This window comes from Anas acuta, chromosome 3 (genome assembly GCF_963932015.1).
Source record: "Anas acuta chromosome 3, bAnaAcu1.1, whole genome shotgun sequence".
Lineage (NCBI taxonomy): Eukaryota > Metazoa > Chordata > Aves > Anseriformes > Anatidae > Anas > Anas acuta.
In genome coordinates, this window is record NC_088981.1 from 59,701,246 (window position 1) to 59,720,838 (window position 19,593).

The window sequence follows — 19,593 nt, forward strand, 5'->3', positions numbered from 1 at the left end:
TAAACTAAAGATGTCAATGAGAAAACTATGATAGTAACTGGGACATAAGGGGTTTTAAAGTGAAAATGTTAAAATAAGCTGTGACAGCTCAGCCCTGTAGCCCTTTTCTAAAAGGTGCTCATCTCACAGCCAGCGGAAATGTTACCTGATTAAAGACTACACACTCATGTATGACATCAGTGGAGTTCTTGATATTTATAGTCCTGTAAATTATGGATATGCAGCCATCTATCTTTCCTGGAACAAATTCAAACCTGGCGTAAACTCTGCTAGACTTGCAGCTGGGTAGACTTGGCCCTTTTTCTCTTATACAGATCCTTCTCCAGAAAAGCACTTAACTGTTAAGAACAAGAATAATCTGATTAATTTTACTGGAACCTGCACATTTGAATTTAGGCGTGTATTAGACTTAAAGTGCCCCTTACAGGGATATAATCACTAGTTTACTCTTAGTGATAATTAAAAATATAATTGCTCCTAATTGCATGTGAAACTTTCAGCTTTGAATGCAACCATTTTGTTTCTGTTTCACTCTGATACTAGCACAAAAAAGCAGCTAGATGTCTCACTAGAACAAACTGTGAAAAACTTTTCCCTTCCCAATCAAGATCGGTTAGAGGCTTTTGGTTACTAGCTATATATATATTTTTCCAATTCACAGCTTCAAGCTTCAGAATACTTCACAAAAATGTCACAGGGAGTGCCAGTTCTACAGGGTCAAAAATAAATGGTGCTGTCCCACTTCCATGTAGGTTGTTTTGAAAAAAAAAAACCAAAAAAAAAAACAACCAACCAACCAAAAAAAAAAAAAAAACCAGCACGTGGAAAAATCCCCTATTAACATTCACATTAGCCAGACTGAAATAATTTGGATTGTTTGACTGCTTCAGTCCATTTTGTACAGCATGTAACACAAGTAAGTGAAAATCTCTCTGAAAGGAGTGCAGTTACTGTTTTATGTGAAGTTCCATGCACTCATGATTGTTCTCAGAAATCTTTTTCAAAAGACCACTGGAGTTTTCCATCTTTCCATTGACTTCAACCAGTATTGCATCAGGTTTTAAACAATGGATACAATTATGTCACTTCTTTACAAGTTAGGCAGCTTGCTCTTATTGACCTTTAAGAAATAAATATATGGGCATTAAACAACCTCATCCTAGAGTGTTGTGCTTCAGAATGGTTAATGAATAAAGAGCTTATCAGAATCTTTGTAACATATTAGAAACATTCTCCAGAATACCTATAAAATTAATTAGAGATTAATGACCTACACTGAAGCCTGATAAGATGGAAGCTCAGGGGAAAGTTGAGAAAAACACAATCCATCAGAGTCATGGAATTCAAGGGTTTGGAGAAGAAGTGCACTAAGCATACAGATAGACAGCATGACAGCATTTCTAAAAAAAAAAGATAAAAATATAGAAAGAGTGAAAGGAAAAACAGGTTCTCTCACAGAGAATAGAAAATGTCTTAGAATTTTTAATGCTGCATATATTCAAGATGAGAGCTTCAGCATAAAATTGTAGAGCCCATAGGCTATATCTATATTCCTAAGTAAAAGAGGATCAAGAATCAAAGTGGCACTCACTGACTTATGTCTGCCCTGCAAAGGTCTTACTTGGTCTGGAGTAGTCTAACCACATCTACACAACGTTACTGTTGAGTTTTCTATGTGTTCCCTATGGCCATGGATGTATATGTTTATAATTTCAGGTGTCTGAAACATTCTGATGCTGATGATGCTTTAGACAATGAATGTGGGGCAGGTGTGGTATATTTCGAGGCATTTAGGGGTTGTCCCTGGAGTGAATAGCTGACACAACTATACCAGGGCACAGTCCTTTGGAGAGCTTGCTAAAACCTAAATTAGAGGTTAGGCAAGGAATTAAGCAATGTGGATGATCAGGGGCCACTCTCTACCCACTGTTCCTACTGGTAGTTTAGTTTAGAATCATAGAATCATTAAGGTTGGAAAAGACCTGTCTACGCATTCTTTCCAAGTCCACTAATAGCTGGGTGCTTGCAGTAAACTGCAAGCATAAATCTGTAACTGAGTAAATAAGAAAGACACCCCACCTCCACTTTTTTTTTCTTTTTTTTTCTTTAGGATAATTATGCTACTGTAAAAAGGAAGCAAGTACGTTCATCAGCTGGTGTGGATGCAACTGAAATTGCACTGGTAGATATGACTGCAGCCTTTCTGTGCAGAATATATTAGGTGTGGAAATAAACCTTAGGCAGAGGGTCAAAATTCAGACTACATAACCCAAAAAGCTTCCTTAAAATAAGGGAATGGGGTGGTTCATTGGTCTTAGGCTGGTCCAGTTTAAAAAATTCATTACTTCTTTATGGAGCCAATATGGGAAGAAATATTTATTAGCATTGATAATAGAAGTGTATGTCTGGAAGCAGACAGAAATGACAGGAATGAGTCCCGGGGGACCTCACTGTGACCTTTCCGTACATGAAGGGGACTTATGAAAAAGATGGGGAGCAACTCTTTGCTCAATTGAATAATGACAAGATGAGGGGGAATGGTTTTAAGCTAAAAGAAGGGAGATTTAGATTGAAGGTTAGGAGGAAATTCTTCACTCAGAGGGTGGTGAGGTGCTGGCACAGGCTGCCAGAGAAGCTGTGGATGTCCCATCCCTGGAGGTGTTCAAGATCTGGTTAGATCTGAGCAAACTGACACTGGTTATTTGGGAGCAGAGACCAGCACCTCCCTCTGCTCTTCCCCTCCTCAGGAGGTTGCAGAGAGAAATGAAGTCCCCTCTTCTCCAGAAGCCTCCTCTTCTCCAGACTAGAGGACCCAAGTGCCCTCAGGCTCTCCTCACAGGACATGCCTTCCGGCCCTGTAACCAGCTTTGATGCCCGCCCCTGCATGCTTTCAAGGACCTTAACAGCCATTTTTTATATTGCGGAGCCCAGAACTACTCACTATATTGCAGGTGAGGCCGCACCACTGCTGAATATAGTGGGAGAATCACCCCTTTTGACCGTCTGGCTGTGCTGTGCTTAATGCACCTCAAAATGCCATTTGGCTGCCAGGGTCCACTGCTGGCTTATGTTGAGCCTGATGTTAACCAGCACCCCCAGGTCCCTTTCTGCTGAACAGCTGCCCAGCCACTCATCTCCCAGCCTGTGCCTGTCCCCATGCCCAGGGTTGCTCTGTCCAGAGTGCAACATCCAGCATGTTCCTTTTATGAACTGCATGCCACTGATGATTGCCCAAAGCTCCAGTCTGTCTAGATGTGTTTGCAAGGCCTCTCATCCCTTTGGGGAATCAACAGAACCTCCCCATTTAGTATCATCAGCAAACTTGCTAAGGATGCATTCCAATCCTTCATCCAGATCATTGATAAAAAAGTTAAACAAGTCTGGCCCTAGAGCTGAGTCCTGGGGAACAACACTGGTGACTGTTCCCAGCCAGATGTAGCCACATTCACTATGACACTTTGAGTGTTACCATTGGGCCAGTTCATTACCCAGAATAATGTGAACCTGTTTATCTCATAGTTGGACAACTAGTCCAGAAGGATGCTGTGAGGGACAATATCAAAAACCTTGCTAAAATTAAAAAAAAATTATGTCCACTGCCTTCCCTTCATCCTCTAAGTGGGTGATCTTATCAGAGATCAAATTACTAAGGCAGGACCTTCCCTTGATGAAACCATAATTACTTTGTCAAATTTATCTTTGTAAGGTTTTTGATGTAGTTTTTGCTACTAATGAAAACTATTTTTACTGCAGGCTATCCCTATAATTGTGATTTTGATAACAAAGCCAAACTTCATGATACAACTACCACAAACACAAGGTTGGCACCATTAAGAAGTGATGAAGTTAGACAGAACTGTGAAACAGATGCAGTTTTAAAGCCAAGTGTGGGGCATGATTTCAAAACACTGAAAATAAACAAACCCTCAACTAATAAAGCTGTCTATAACACCCATTTCCTCTTGGTATTTCCTGTTTCTAGCAGTAATGCTGGCTGGGCATAGAATGACTTCTTTCTGAGATTTGTGTCCCTTAGTCACATTGCTATTGTCAGTCCGACTGATCAAATTTTATTTTTGAGTTTTATTCTGTCACATTTTCTTTGTAGAGAGTGAGCAAACTCTTCAGGTAGGTAGTAGGGGAGCTGCTTTTCCTAATTTATAGAGTAAAAGTTTTGGTTTGCTTGTTTTGCTTTGTTTTCCTACATAGAACTTTTTCCCCAGAAAACACCAATTTTGAGGAGTAGCCATCTGCTGCTAAAGCAGAAAGGGTCATTACCAGAGCATGCAAATGAGAATACCCTGAAGGTGCTGCGACAGTAAGAGAATTCAGGTTGGTATAACAGAGACTCTGGTTGCACATCCACGAACCAAAATGGGAGAAAGCAACAGTCCTCTTCTGCAAAGGTCTCAGTATAGGTTTTATGCTGTTTATAGGTTTTATGCTAATACTCTTTAGAAACTGAATCCCTATATACCTGAACATAATGGGAGTTCAAAACATTTACTTTTGCAAGTTGGGTTTTTATTTTTCCCTTCTCTGTCACAAATGCATTCAATAAACGAAAGGGCACACTCACACTGCCAATTTTCACAGTTATGATTAAATCTTCACACAGCCTCCAGCACAGATTCAGGACGCATTTCCTAGGACATGAAGCAAACAATGTTTGCTCTAGTGCATTGCAAATATAAGTAGTTAATGCACAAAAGCATTGACTTTGAGTTTTGACTGAATTTTGACCTTTTTCTCCACAAACAAATATCCATAGCATAGTGCAGGAACTACCAGTAAGTACAGAGGTACCTTTGATGAGACTTGTTATGCAGACGAAATTTCTTAAGGGAAAAGTAAGATGTGAATAGGATTTCCTGACAGCCAGCATTTGAAAAGGTGATTGATTTTTATGAAAAAAAAAAAAAAAAAAAAAGATTCTCTACTTTGTCATATGCTATTTCACCTATTTCATCAGCTTGAGAAAAGCTATTTGGCCAAATTCATATTTCTAATATAAATTCCAGCTACCATATTAGGAAAGATATTGGGTCATTGATTAATTGATTTTATATTCCTTAGACTGCTCTAAGGAAAAGGTTTTGGTTTGGAAGATATGTATTCTGATGCTGAAAGAAACAAAATGCATAAGTTCCAGTTTCTAACTGTCTGCTTCTTATTTTGGCATAAAATAATACTAAGAAAAAGACTATGCACTGGCCAAACCATGTGATTATCTTTCTTAAGCTGAAATAAGTTCCTTGTGTGAATTCCCATCTGCTAAAGCAAATGGTAAAAATCCTTTGATTAGAAGAGAGCCAAAATTCACTCCTGACCTTTTTAGATGATTATTTCTATAAATAGATTAAATGTGACCTTTTTCATGTTTTAATTGTCAGGATATTGAGACTACAGTTTTGGAATCTGCTCTGTGTCCGGATGCCTGGAAAAGTCTGAATCCTGCTAAAGCTTCACAGTCCCGAGCATGTAGATAGCAAAGGGCCAGGACTCAAGCCCCTGGGTTCAATTTGCGTAGCAGCTTCTCCCACACGCAGCTGCTCTGACACCAGCAGTAAGGGTTGCAAAACCTCACCCAAATGAGATTTCTGGATATTTTGTGGGAGTTAATTAATTCTATCCTCTGATTTCTTTCACTGTTTTCAATTTTCAACAGTTACTATTTTGCGCTTTTTGCTCCAAAAAATCTGTGTTCTGGAAATTCTGTTTATATTTGAAGTCTTTCAGAGAACAGCCAGAACCCTCGATGCTTACTTCTTCTATGCAACAACTGGGTACAATGACTGCACAGCAGTGCAGTCAGTTTCCAGGTTGAGGGTGTAATGGTGAAATATGCTTTGCTAGAAGATGCCCTCTCCCCAGAACCTCTGGTATTCATTCAGAATGTCAGAGAAATTCAAACTGTTTTCAAACCCACTTTACTCTCACTTACTGGACCAGCCTCCTAAGAACTTGTGCAGATAGTTTGTGAGCATGGTTTTGTTAAGGATACTTGAGAACCAAACCCCTAGGAGAGACAGGGACATGCTTTTGGCCAGTTGCTGAAGACTACTGAGTACTTTTTGAGGCATGCTTACACCAAGTACTGCAGATCCTCCATCTGGATACAAGGGAATTGTTACATTACCTGGAGCAGTGCAACTCCATATAATTAGACTAGGTGGGGTCCCTGGAGACTCAGTTTACCCACAGTGATCTAATGAGGTTTAAATGGTGTGGCTGTACAGATTGCAGTTCTGGAACTAGTATAGTCAGCTCTGCAGGCATCTCTGTATTGACTGCACAGGGGCAGCCTATCACAAGTGTGTGCTTAACACTAAGAAACAGAGAAATCTGTATTGCAGATTGTTTTGATGCTTGTTGCAAGAGCTGCAAAGTAATAGCATAATACAAGAACTTTCCTTCTCATTTGTGCTCTCTAAACAGACTTTTCCTTGTCTCCATCCCTTGCAAGGTACCACCTTACCTGAACTTAACATCACATCCTGTCAATTGAAAACTTACTGGTAAGACCAGCTGAACAGTTCACAAATCAGAAAAATCTGTCAGCATCTTGGTCTAAAGATTTTTCAGTAACCCATTCTTGGGGGCAATTGCAAGCGTACGACTGCCAGCAGAGATTTAACTGAGGTCCTATCCAAGTTAAAGGTTTCTGTCTCTTCTCTTCAGTAGGTTGTGAACTATCATCTCCTTCTGTCACATATAGTCACCTGCATTTACATTTGGGTACAACACAGGCTAGTATACCAATGGAAGTCACTTCAAATTAAGACTCTCAGTCTTTTCTGGCTCTATAGTATAAGTTCCAATGTAAAATGTACAGAACACCCACGTAACCCATGGCTTTTAGATCTCAAAGTAAATGTTTTCACATAATCATGGATTGCATCCAAGCAAATGTCTGTAAGATGACATTTCTGGAAGCTTTTGCATCTTTACATTATATTTAGTTTACACAATATACTGTACAACTGGAAAAAATGGCCATATGAGCCAGACCAACATTTGACCTCTCATAGAGTGCCTTTGAGAACAGGCTATTTCTCTACCCTCCTCTATGCTAACACCTTTTACATCAGACAATTTCCAAATCAGGAATTTCTTTGAAGTTTCTGGTCTTTCTTCCATAGTTTACTTTTCAAAACATCACAAGGCCAGTGGAATTTTTGTATTCATGTGCTGGGGGCCCCCATGCAACCGAGCCTGGATCAGAGTTTCTCTCTTCTTTACATCCACCTTATTTCTCTCTGATGCAGTCCTGTTTCAGTCTGAGTCACTGGGAGACCCCAGAGTTTCTGTATGGAGCTGAAGCCTGGACATCCTGGCCCTCATGTCATGCAGCCTTTGTCCCTAAGGGACAGTCCACCGTGTTTCTCAACAGAGCTCACCACAGCCATCTTGCTGGAGCACCTTCAGTGTAAAGAGAAAGGGGCTGCTTGTCCCTCTGAAGGCCCCCAATTCTGCATGAAAGTGATCCAAAAATGTTTAGGGGAAGGGAACCAACACATTCTTGCTGGAAATGTATCAAAGGGCAAAATCCAGCACCTTATATCATCTGGCTTACTAATACTACATGCTGTTTCCAGGTCTTCTGTCAAAATAGGCGGTGAGCTGTTTTGTTTGTGGGAACTGCTATGAAGAGTGTATGACAGGAGAAAATAATTTCTTTTTGACTGCCTCTGTCTATCCTGTGGAGTCTGATCCAAAGCCCACTGCAGACATGGGCAGAGCTGCCAGAGGGACTTGAATGTTTTTGGATCATGTTCAGCATATTTACACATCAAAAAAAAAAAAAAAGAAAAAGAAAAAAAGAAAAAAAAAAGAATTTTTATGTCACTAGTCTTATAGAAATTGCTATAATACCATCTAGGAACACGGAGAAGGAATGTCTGTTTTCTGAGTATAAGTGAAGAGGTTTTGTTTGCTTGTTTGTTTTAGGATACTATGAAATCCAAAGATGCGGAAAGAGCCAGTTTTCTCTCTGCTCAGATATCTGAAAGCACGGCTTATCTTTGGTTTTGAGCTTTTATCTTTTGCTTTTCATTTTTCCCCCTATATTTCTCAAATATATTGTTTTGCCAGTGTAATCAGAGAAACAGAGCAGAGATCTTTGTCATTTACAGCTTTTCTTTTTTTTTTTTTTCCCCCCACACACATTACTACCCAGCTTGCACAAAAAGACAAGATGTCTTTTTGAATGGCAACTATGATTTGTTTTGCTTGAAGGAAGAAAAACAAGAAGTAGGAAAACATGAATGGGACAGCAAGTGGCAGATATGAGAATGCAAGTGACACAGAGTAAAAACAAAACACCTAATGCAACAAGTAAAGTTGTTAACTTTTTAAGAAATAAATTCATTATAGTACTACCCAGAATAAAATGGTGAGTACTGAATCCAGAATAAGGTCATCTTCACTTAGTTTCTCCATCAGATCTTCACATATCATCCCTTTGTTCATACCTCCAAAATGAACACTACCTTTTGGTATCAATCCTTGTTTTGTCCATACCTGTTCATTGCCAAACTCAGCTATGCTTCACAGGGTGGCTGTGAAAAATATCCCAAGAACCAAGGGATTTTGTCTACATCCCTACCTGGAACACACCAGCAGAGTTCCCAAACCCAGCTGATTCAGATGTGTAATTCTGATCACATGCTCCGATATTTATGTTTCAATTATGAACTTAGGACAGGAATGGCTTGCTGAAGATTTGTGCTTCGAACAGCAAAGAAGCATAGTCTGGATGCTAGATGCATCCAGGCCTAACCTGGTCTAATACTAGAGTGTGGGTGTAGAAATCTGACCCACTTTTGTGGTTAAATAAATTTGTACTGATGGAGTAAACAGAACTAAAACACTCCCTTCTTTCTCCAGCAGGACAAACCATGTGAAGGGAACAATGGTGCTGCTTCTGTACGTGCTCCAGCTGCGCAGATAGAGAAGATCCAGGAGTGGCTGAGAGAACAAAGGTTTGTGTTGTGATGTGGGCTCTCATGTGGGTTCTTTGATGTCCCACCAGAGCCAAGGTCAAGAATCAGCCTTGTCCTCAGGAACAGTATAAATACTTTTTTTTTTTTTTCTCTACCTAGACTCCTATTTTCACAAAACATGTTTTTATTTTAATTTTTTAATCTGTGTGACTGCTGTTCCACAGTCAATTTTGGCTACAATTGAGCAAGATGATCAACAGCTAAGGGCAAGAGGGTGGCAGAGGCACACACACACATATGTACATACACAGAAAAGCTACATGTGGTATGATGTTGTAAGCCTCTTCATAAAGACTGACAAAAAAATGGCCTTTGCTGACGAAGACTAGAGATCTAGCATCTCACACAGCAAAAGGCTTACTCTAGCAAGGAAGCTAGAGTATAACAGTAATTATTCTCTGTTTCTTCACCAATTAATGCATAAATTAAAAATCTGTTTGAAAATTTTAAAAAGCAAATCTAGCAAGTCTTTCAAAAAGAACACCACAAAATATAGTGTTTGTGACACTAGTCTCAGTCAAGACAGAGCTTTTAATGAAATGAAGTATTTATAAACTGCCATATAAACTGGTAAGTCTATATGATTTTATGCACCATAATTGCTCTTTGTGACGTCCTAGGGAACACAGAAGGGAACATGAAGTTTCCCATCAAGATATTTGTCAGTGTAAGTGAACATTTAACAGAAAAATAAAATAGTTAATAACCTTTAAAACAAGCTTAAAAACTTGAAAGTAATGAGTGCGTTTAAAAACTTCAGGAGTGGGTTCTTTATGGGAACTCAGAATGAAAAAAATGTTTGGAGTAAAGTCAAAATGTTATGAGCAGTGCTCTGCAGTAATGACACATATCAGCAGTATTTGTAACCAGAAGAACAATGTGATAAATTTTAATCGCAAGGGACTGGGCTTTGTGGGAAGTGCCTAATACACAGACATCCTTTATAGGTTTCCAGTTATGACCTATGTCTAAAAGACATTTTAATGATAACTAAAGAAAGTAGATGGATTGTCTTCCCAGAGTGTTGAAGGTCCTGCTTGTTGTCATCCGCAGCTTCTATAAAGACCAGAGATTTTCAAAGGTACTCTTCTGTCCTGCTATCAGCACGCAATACCGCAAGGATGGGACTATCTAAGATAAAACATGCCAGAGACATGTACTCCTCAGGATTTCCTGTGGGAGTCTGACCGAAAGAAGGCAATATTAATAAATATAAATTCTGGAACATTATTATCACCAGAACCATGTCATGCAGTTTACCCTTGAATTCTTATAACCTCTCTAGTTTCTCAGGCAGTTCAAACATTTAACTGCAACTGGTAAGAGTGTTAGACCTCCCCACTGGGACAATTGTTTTCAATTACATTAAAGGCTCAAAGACTTTGATAGACATGCCAAAGCAAGGAGTTTAGCTTGCTGAATGTTTTAACTCTTTGAACTGATGTGGGATCTGGGAGTCCCCTTGCTCTTGGCCCTTAAAAATCCTTAAAAACTAGATGCAATCTAGAAGCAGATTACTGCCAGAAATATGTAATGGTCCTCCCTTTGAGGATGCTGTTGCCTTTTTTATTTTCACTTTCTTGGAAGTGGTGGTCAGAGGGAGCACAACGAACACATTGTTTTTCCTGAGCAGGACGAACTAGGCTGGAGAGAAAAGTCCCAGTCAACTACAAACTTAATCAAATATTTAAGGTGAATTCACCTATTTTTTTTAGCTCTTCAGAGCTGCCTTTAATTTCTGTGCTCCTCATTAGGGGCATTTCTTGGCAGAGAAATGAAAATGCCAGTGCTTGGCAGTTGAAATGCTGTTCCTAGAAGGACAAAGAAATGGGGAAAAAAATAATTAAAATAAAATAATAATAATTTAAAAATGCTGATCTTGCAGGATTCTTTGGCCAAAGCCTGTCATACCATATGATGTAGCATATAATATCATTCTGCCTGTGGGAACATATAGGATGCTGTCTCTTCAAGGTTTGTTTTTTCTGAAATTGCTCTAAGTACTTCACTTTACACAACCATTTGGGCACTGCTGCTGCTGCTGACTAACACTCAGGTCTGTCTAAATTGATGGTTGTGTTGGAAAGTCAAGTAAACACTTTGTTCCATACCAGTCCTTCCTTACAGTAATTTTTTATTAATGTATGGGCAGTGGCAGTATTGTGATCTTGCATGCTTTGGGGTAGTTGCCACTGGCTACAGCTATTCCCCTTCTTTTCCAATTCAGAACAAACAACAAATGGCAAATAACAAAAGTAGTTCGCATCAAGTCATGCTAACTCAGTGGAACAGTAGCTTCTAGACTGGAAATGGTTTAAAAGGCAGCTGTGAGTGGGTGGATCACACTTTAACATTGTATCTTAGCTTTGTTGAGAATATTTTTCTTCATCATTTCCTAGGAAAGAACTGATTAAATCTCTGCATAAGTACATTTGCAACAGACTTTGTCTTGCTCATTCCAAATGGAAAACTAGAGCCTGCATTTTGGGCAATGTGTTAGTTCTGTTGTTCGAATCAGAGCATGCTGTTCTTTTTGATGAAATGAGCAGCAGAAAGCAACAAAAAGCTTAGCTTTAAATTAATATAATATAAATAAATGCTTTCAGAAAGGAAACTTTCATGATTTTTGCTTTCACAAAGATCCTATGAACTCTATAAAACATAAACAATACCTCATAACGAAACACTGTTATTTCAAAGTTGACATCACATCTGACTCAAAGCGTGACTTTTTGATTGGGATTAAATTTAGTTTATTTGAAGGTTTTAGTATAACTCCTTAGTTATCTAGGACACAAGATAAACATAACTAACATAACATTTATCTTACAACTAAAATGCTGATAAGTATAATTTAGATAGTTAAGAAATATCTTTCTCTGTTTCTTAAATTCTTTGTACTATACATTTGAGAGCATTTTGTGTATAGAAAAATCTCTGCTATACATGTTAAGATGATCAGTTAACCCTTGTTGTTTATATGTTTTTTTTTTTCTTGTTCATTTTGTACAGTGCAGAAAAGGGAAAAATGTAAAAAATAAAATCCACATACCTAACAATCAGCAAGCCAGGACCCATACAAGAGAAAAATATATATATATATATTTTTTTTTGCATTGACTAGGTTTCAGAATAATTTGAGAACGTTCAGCCCAAATGGTTGCAGAAGAGTGCTAGAAATAACACCTGTCTTCAATTACCCTGATGGTTACAAACACACCAGTCTCCAAAACAGCAATCATTGGTCAGAGCTTAGTCCAAGCCATAACTCTGGCTATCTTATTAGTGTCTTGGTTAAAACCTGTATTTGGTTTGCATGGTAGAAGCATCATGTTGGGCAAAAATGAACTTTCAGAACCTACCAGTTAAGCAGATGAATGAAACTGCACAACAAGGAGCTTGAACTAACAACCCCAGGGTCAAGAATATATTTCTGGATTTGTTCAGTTTGCTTCTTAAACTGTGCTATAGAATCCTAGAACTGTAAAAAATATAAAAAATACTATCTGAAGTAATAGTAGAACCCAGAAAACTTGTTGCTTGAATTGGGATTACATGATCACTGCACCCAAAAATGAATCACTTTAAGGCATGCAGTGACTCAGTGGTAGAGATTTCCAAATTCTGTAACTACCTGTGTCTTCTCTTAAGAATCTGAGATTGGTTTTAATACTTGCACCACAGGAAAACTCACATCTCACCTCATTTAATTACTCAATTGTTATGTTCATAAAATGCAGGTATCTAACATATTTGTTATATTATTTGTTGCTGAATTACTATTAAAATTCTTGCAATAAAGCAAGAATGGTATCAGAAGAGGTCAATACATTAAATTAATATGTGAAATGTTCATTTCGCCATCCTTTATGTAGGAAAGGTTACAATACTATTATAACTTCTTAAACCCAGGGTTACTTCAAGCAATCATTCAAAAGGTTCCTCCAGCAAAGAGCCTAGCTGGACCTAAGTTTCCTAGTGAAGTCTCAGAAGGACAAAATATTCGTGTACTGTCCAAGTATATTCTAATAACTATTTATTATTTTTTTCTACTTGTTAAATCTGAAACATAGAGAAACAAGGGCAAAAATTTGTAAACAAAAGAATAGCACATTGAGACTAAAAAACTGAATTCATGATAACCTCAGCAGCTAAATTTGCAATTAAGTTACTCTGGTTTTGACAATGTCACTAGCCTGTTTGCAAATGCTGTCTAGCTCAGTATCCAGCTCTCATGGTTGTGGTTCAAAACAGTTGAGATTGACTAGTATTTTTTTTTTCTTCTTCCTATGTATACTAAAGTACAAGGGAAACTATCTCAGATGTTCAGGACATTAAATAATTGCAAATGCAAATATGGCTGTCTATGTAGCAATCCATAGGCCTCTGCCCTCTTTGCTGTACATGCTAAAGTGCAGAGACAGACAAAGTGGGGTTAAATTGTAGTGCTGGAGATGCAGCTGGGTCATGTTATGCTAACAAGACCAGCTGATGGGCAAAAAGGAGAATTAGAAAAAGGAAAAGGAAATAGACAAAACTGGATTGAGTACTGGCAGAACAAGTCTGTTTTTGTTTGTTTGTTTGTTTGTTTGTTTGTTTTTTTGTTTTTTAGGGGGTCCTTGTTTAGGACTTTTTAGGGACTTAGGCTATACAGGGAGTTTGAATGTGTTTGTTGGCTACTCATAGTGTTAGATTTTTTTTTTATTGGTTTTAAATTACAAAATCTGTAAGGGCTACTATTGGGAAGGCTCATTGCAAAGTTAATATATAAGTGTGTAAGTAAGAAGATAAACCTTTTTAAGTAGGATTTTCTGGGTCATAGGTGGATGTGATAGCAGGGCAGTCTGATGTAGAAAGGTTGTAGTAGTGTGGTACTGACGTGTACTTCACCAGAAATACAGTAGAGAAAGAAAATAGAAGATAACAAGGGAAAGTCTCCTGAGCTGTGCTTGGAGGTGTCTCTAGCTCTTGCTCTCTCTTCTGTGTTCTTCTTGTGCTACTGAGAACCTGGAAGGGATTTTTAACACTACTCAAGTGTTTGTGTTTTCTCTCAGGTGGGCTTTGGAGTTCATAACAAGCATTATGCTGTCACAGCCATTTATTCTGGGCTGAGGGTTAATGAAAGTGCATTTTCTTACATGAACAGCAGGTTTCTCTTAACCTACTTCTTGGTTTCTGGATTTAACTTGAGTTGGTGGCTGGAGGGAACTAGACTTGCTGTCCACCTAGAGATGGTTCAGTGGTGGTTCTTGGCTAGACTATCCTTGCTCTAGAGTATCCTGCTAGTCTTTTGTTTTAAAGTAATGCGGTGCAGCTGTTGGTCCAGGTATGACTTATTTCAAAGACGTACCAGAGTTTCCAGACCAAAAGATTTGCATGTGTTTCAGAATCCTTAAATAATAAAAATCCAGATGAGATGAAACTTTTCTCCATCCCGTCTCATCACAAAGAGACAGAGTACCCTCCCAATTCTTGCTGAGATTAATCTCTTCTTTAGAGCAGGATTCATAATGCCTTATCTCCTAGAGTCTCTGGCTGTGCTTGTACAGGTAGATTAAAAGTGCACAGCCCCATTGCCTGGCATTGTGACCAACAGAATGCACTGAGAGAGCTGACCCCCTTATGCTCCAACCAGGGTAGCTGGGAGTTCTATCTGGCATGCTGGCTCCAAAGTAATCTCCAAGAAGAGAGGAAAGGGATAATTTAGCTGGGCCAGACCCCCAAATGGTCAGGAACAGCCCTAACAGCATCTTGTCTGACTAGACTTGCATGCAGGAGCAGCTGCTGGCACTGATTCACTAATACAGGTTTGGCTACATCAAGAAGGACACAGACTGCAGAGTCCTCCTGCACCTTGTCTGTACAGCTCGTGTACCAGCTCCTTACTGCAGCATAGATATATAACTCAGGGCACGCAAATTCAGTGTAAAAGTGACTTGCTGTAGTCTTTCCCTTGCAGCAGAAGCAGTATCTGCCACTACACTAACCTCTAATTCTGGGTTTCTGGATTCTGTCACGGGCATGGCTGTTGAGACAGAGGGGACTGAGACAGACCAAGTGTCCGCAGGCAGGGGCCTGCTTGTGGCATGCTAAAGTGAACAGTTACAGCTGACTAATGTCCAGGACCATGTGCCTTGGCTTATTACACAGTTTGTGAGAGGTGAGAGTAATGAGCGTGTGCTTTAAATCCATCTGGCGTTTATATCCAAATTTCCTCTTACTCTGATAACTCAGTATTTATTACAGTCCTAATAGACCTCCTGTTCTGTAGCTTCTTCCTGAAAGAAGACCATGAGACTACATAATAGTGCTGGCAGGGGGGATGTCATCCTCCTCTCCTTCTGTAACTCTTAGCCATTCTTCAGCTTGCTCTTTGGGACTGCATTTGCCATTTTCCCACAGGACAGCATTTAATTGCTCCTTGACTGACCTTCTGCCTTGTCCTAACAACTTTGCCCCTGAGGTCATTTCGTCAATTCATTATTCTTAGAGAAGGAGAAAAAAAAAAAACCCTCCTAATGTCTAAACTTCTCTTCCTATTATTTCAGAGTTGATTAAATGAGAAAGATTTAGTGTTATTAACCACCACCTTTTAAGTATCAGGTAGCAAAGCATTCCCTGAAAATAATGGCTTGAGACACCCCCCCCCTCACTATACCGAGAAACTCTAGCTTTTACACCCAGAAATAGATGCAATTTGATTTGTGATAGTGACTTAAATGTCATACTGCATTATCATCTTCCTCACCGCACCATTTGCTTTAAAAGTGGTAGTAGAGACAATACAAATCTACCCTTTCTGCAGGAAAATAACAGTGTTTTGTGAGACACAACATTCCTAAAGGTTCAAAAATCTGGTAGTCTATCATGCAGATTACTATTGTTTATAGCGCTGCTGAAATCAGGGGATCATGGTCTGTGCTCCAAGACTATTTATTAATAGCCATGAGGGAAAAAGAGGCATAGAAATCATTTAATCATTTCCATGAGTGCTTCTCCATAAGGCCACAAGGTCACCTACCTTTCCTTCTCATTCACTCCCCTCCTCTTCGCTGGCTTTGGGCTCAGGAGGGAGTTACACTGGCATGGTTTTGAAGAAGCCCATTAACCCTTCATAAGACACTTGTATAATAAGAATGTACTATAAAGTAAGACGAGAGCAAACCACCTGCAACATTAATGCATTTTATGTGCAATCTGTTTTGTCCAGCACTGGTGTTCATTTGTCTGGTCAAATGGCATCAACAATTTTTATTTTTATTTTTTTGAAGGAATTTTATTTCTAACTTTTCTTACTAGTGCAGCATTTCTTTCACAAATGTATCACTCATTGGAAGTTTCAGAGCAATATTTGTAAAAGGTTTTCAAAATAATGAATTACTAAAATGAGCATTAAAAAGTAAATAAATCTAGAAACTATTCATCAGGATTACAAACAAGAAATGTATTTCCTCATTTTTTCCAGCTAATATGTGGAACACTTCACCCTGGCATAGATAAATCATGAATCAGCCAAGGGGTTAGTTAGGGCTTCCAGTTTCAGTAGGTCAGCTTACTAAAGTTGGTTTTCTGGAAGTAGGGATGCAGAGGTTATTATTATTATAATTTTAATTATAAGTGACTTTAGGGGTGAATATAGTAGTAGAAAAAAATATTTTTTTTCCTTGTATTCCAGTGAAAAAGAATCTGAAACTGCTCTTATGCAGTACTTTCTCTCTCTCTCTGCACCAAAAAGAGCATCCAAAAAAGGAGAAAGGAAGGAAGGTTTCTCTCAAGTGCACGGCTACAATCCATAAGAAAAAAATTTCCTGTGCACACGTGAACAGGGTAAAGATTTACACTAAAACAAACAACAAAGTGGGGTCTTGTGTTGGATGTACTGACAAGGATGCAGGCACTGGCTTTAAAATGTTTCATCCCGAGTATCCAGTGTCTCCCAAAAGGACTTGCAGTAGGAGGAAGTGCGAGGTTAAGAATTCAGCAAGATTGGACAGATAGTCTAAAGGCTTGGGTAGACAGTCTGAAATTCATTATGAGAGCATATCCCAGGGGTCACCACAAACATCTTACAAACATTGATGAACTTTTTCTTCAGTACAGAGCTGCAGAAACGAATGTAGTGAGTCATGAGATGTTCCCCCCTCTGTGCTAGGAGGGAGAAAAGGGAGATAATTATTGGTATTCTCTGAAGAGGTTAGAAATGTAGGTTGCTTCTATTTTTATCTCCAAATTAGCAAATATGATTTGACTTCCAAATGTTGTGATTGTTCCTTAAGTCACACCTCCTTTCAGTCAGCCCTAAGAATATCTCTTAAGCCGAATAGCCAAAACTCCTTCAATTTCTACCCATTTCTTAGTAATCTAATAGAAACCTGCACTTATGCACCAATACCCCGTAAAGACTAGGAGTGAGGAAAAACACAAGACTGCAGTGAAATAGAAAACCCGTAGTGAAAGAAAAGTTATAGGCTGATGAAGCAAAAATCAAAGTGAAACAACTTTGCATTTCAGTAAATCCTTTGATTAACACAACTGAATCTGCTCAGAAGTATTTGCAGAGTGACTCAGTGAAAAATGTATTAAGTGCCTTAAGATCTTACAATGAGGTTACCCAGCACGGCAAGCAGATATCATCTCGAGTAACAGAGCTTGGGTGCAAATCCAGCATCAAGCACACGCAATGTATTTGATTCTGAACACCTGCCTCAGATCCCTTTCAAAGAGTTTTGGGCATCTCTGCGTTCCTCATTTCATTGCCTATGATGTTTTTACTTTACATTAGTGTGTTACAAGCTTAAAAAGGTATTTATGCCTCAATGCTGTGGTGGCATAGGAAATATAAATGAAAGAAAAATATACTAAAAAAATGAAATGACTGTTCTGAACTCTGTGTTATGTATAAGTTTCAAATCACCTGAGTTTTATTACTAAAGACACTTTGCACAAGAATAATCCTGCTGAATGCATTGGGACTACTTTATCTCTGAATATAATGTATCATGTTAAGCATATTAAGGGCTTGTAGAACTTGGGTATAATGTCAGAAAGGTCTTTTGCTGTCACAGACCTGAAAAAACATAACTAAAAATAACTTCATATCACATTTGTTCAGGTTCTGAACTGCATGCCACTTAGATTATTTCTCTTGCAACATTGTGCCAATATGTTGTCAACTTCTTGTAAAGACTTTTCATCTGCAAGTTCAGTTTTGCAAGTACAAGATGTGGGAGCTAAGATGATATATTGAGGCATATAAGTAATCAGGAAAAAATGCAGTTCAGCCCATGTATTCTTTGGAAATATGTATAAATATTTACAAATTATAGAGTTAAATCCAACTCATTTTGTAAATGAAGGGATATTCTGCCTTTTTTTTTTTTTTTAATGGGAAACATCAAAATCCAGGAAGCATGAGAGAAAAAGACATGAAATCTTTTCCAAGGGACATTCATAAACTCTCATAAAATCAAACATCATGCAGTCTTCAACCTTTCTCCTATTTTCATTGTGTGCACGCCTACACATCTGTGCATGTGTGGAAGCAACTTTCATACAATTTTTTTTTTTTCATTTACCAGTTACTTTGTAAACAACTTAAAGAGATTGGTGAGGGATTGCTCTGTAGAAATGATAGCACATCTGCAGCACAGGCAGTAAAAGTCAACAATTAATTAATTGTTAAGGGCTCTGTTCATCCAAACGTTTGGCTCTGCAGTTCCTCCATGATTCATGGTTTGTGATCGCTCGTTTCCAGAGAACTCAGTCTGGTCCTCCATTTCAACCCTTCCCCTGCTCCCCAGTTCACCCTTCCCTGCCCACATCCAGTTGCAGAAAGGCTGAACTATGTTCCTGGTAGCATAACGGTGCTTTGTGGCAAACAGCCCTCCCATACATTATCCAGTCCCTCTAAGCACACAGGGAACATGGGCAATGCTCTGCCAAAATCCATCGGACAGCTTTCCTTGACTGGTGCCAGTAATGCACTGATAGGCAAATGTTTACAAAACAAACAAGACACATGGAAGGGCATGCAATTATCTTGTGTGTATCTGGATTTTGGTAGATTAAACTTTACGACCTTGGTGTAACACAGTGGCTTCCAGTTGTAGAAAACAAATTTTATATTAACCTGCATGAAGTTGCACAGTGCTATGACCAAGGGAGAGAGTCTCTGGCAGTGTGGGAGGCACGTTGTGTACCAGTTTGATTCTGAGGCTCCAGATAAGAAATGTCACAGTGATTTGCTACAGTTTCCTCTTAGGGCAAAATCCTATCTTCCACTGTCTATAGGATTGGTACATTTATAGTGAACCAAATTTATAATACACATGGATGAAAATCTGTAGTTCATAGGTGAATTTTCAAGGAAAGCTATCCTTAAGTATGGAGTGCCAAAAAATTGCAGCAACAATAGCTGGGGTTAAAACATTGTTTACTCATTAATATTTTTACTATTACTAACTTGCAAAGCTCTCTTTGAGTATAATAGCAGGGCATTAAAAATGTCTAGCAAAATAACAAGTGCCCGTCACTGAATAATTAAAGCTGTCACAGAGAAACAAAATGTAAAACCATAAACAAGCCTTAC

General features: G+C 38.7%; 2 long non-coding RNA genes across 2 annotated transcripts in view; one reads left to right on the forward strand and one right to left on the reverse strand.

Moving 5' to 3' along the window:
• LOC137854227 (uncharacterized) overlaps positions 1-19,593 on the forward strand; it is a 76,027-nt gene that overhangs the window by 10,863 nt on the left and 45,571 nt on the right. The window contains exon 2 of the long non-coding RNA XR_011095029.1: positions 8,890-8,984. This is a non-coding gene — a long non-coding RNA (uncharacterized lncRNA). The remainder of the gene's footprint in view (positions 1-8,889; positions 8,985-19,593) is intronic.
• LOC137853017 (uncharacterized) lies at positions 9,146-12,374 on the reverse strand. The gene is made up of 3 exons (XR_011094161.1): positions 12,058-12,374; positions 10,708-10,816; positions 9,146-10,188 (listed from the first exon to the last, which is right to left on the reverse strand). It is a non-coding gene; the product is annotated as an uncharacterized lncRNA (long non-coding RNA).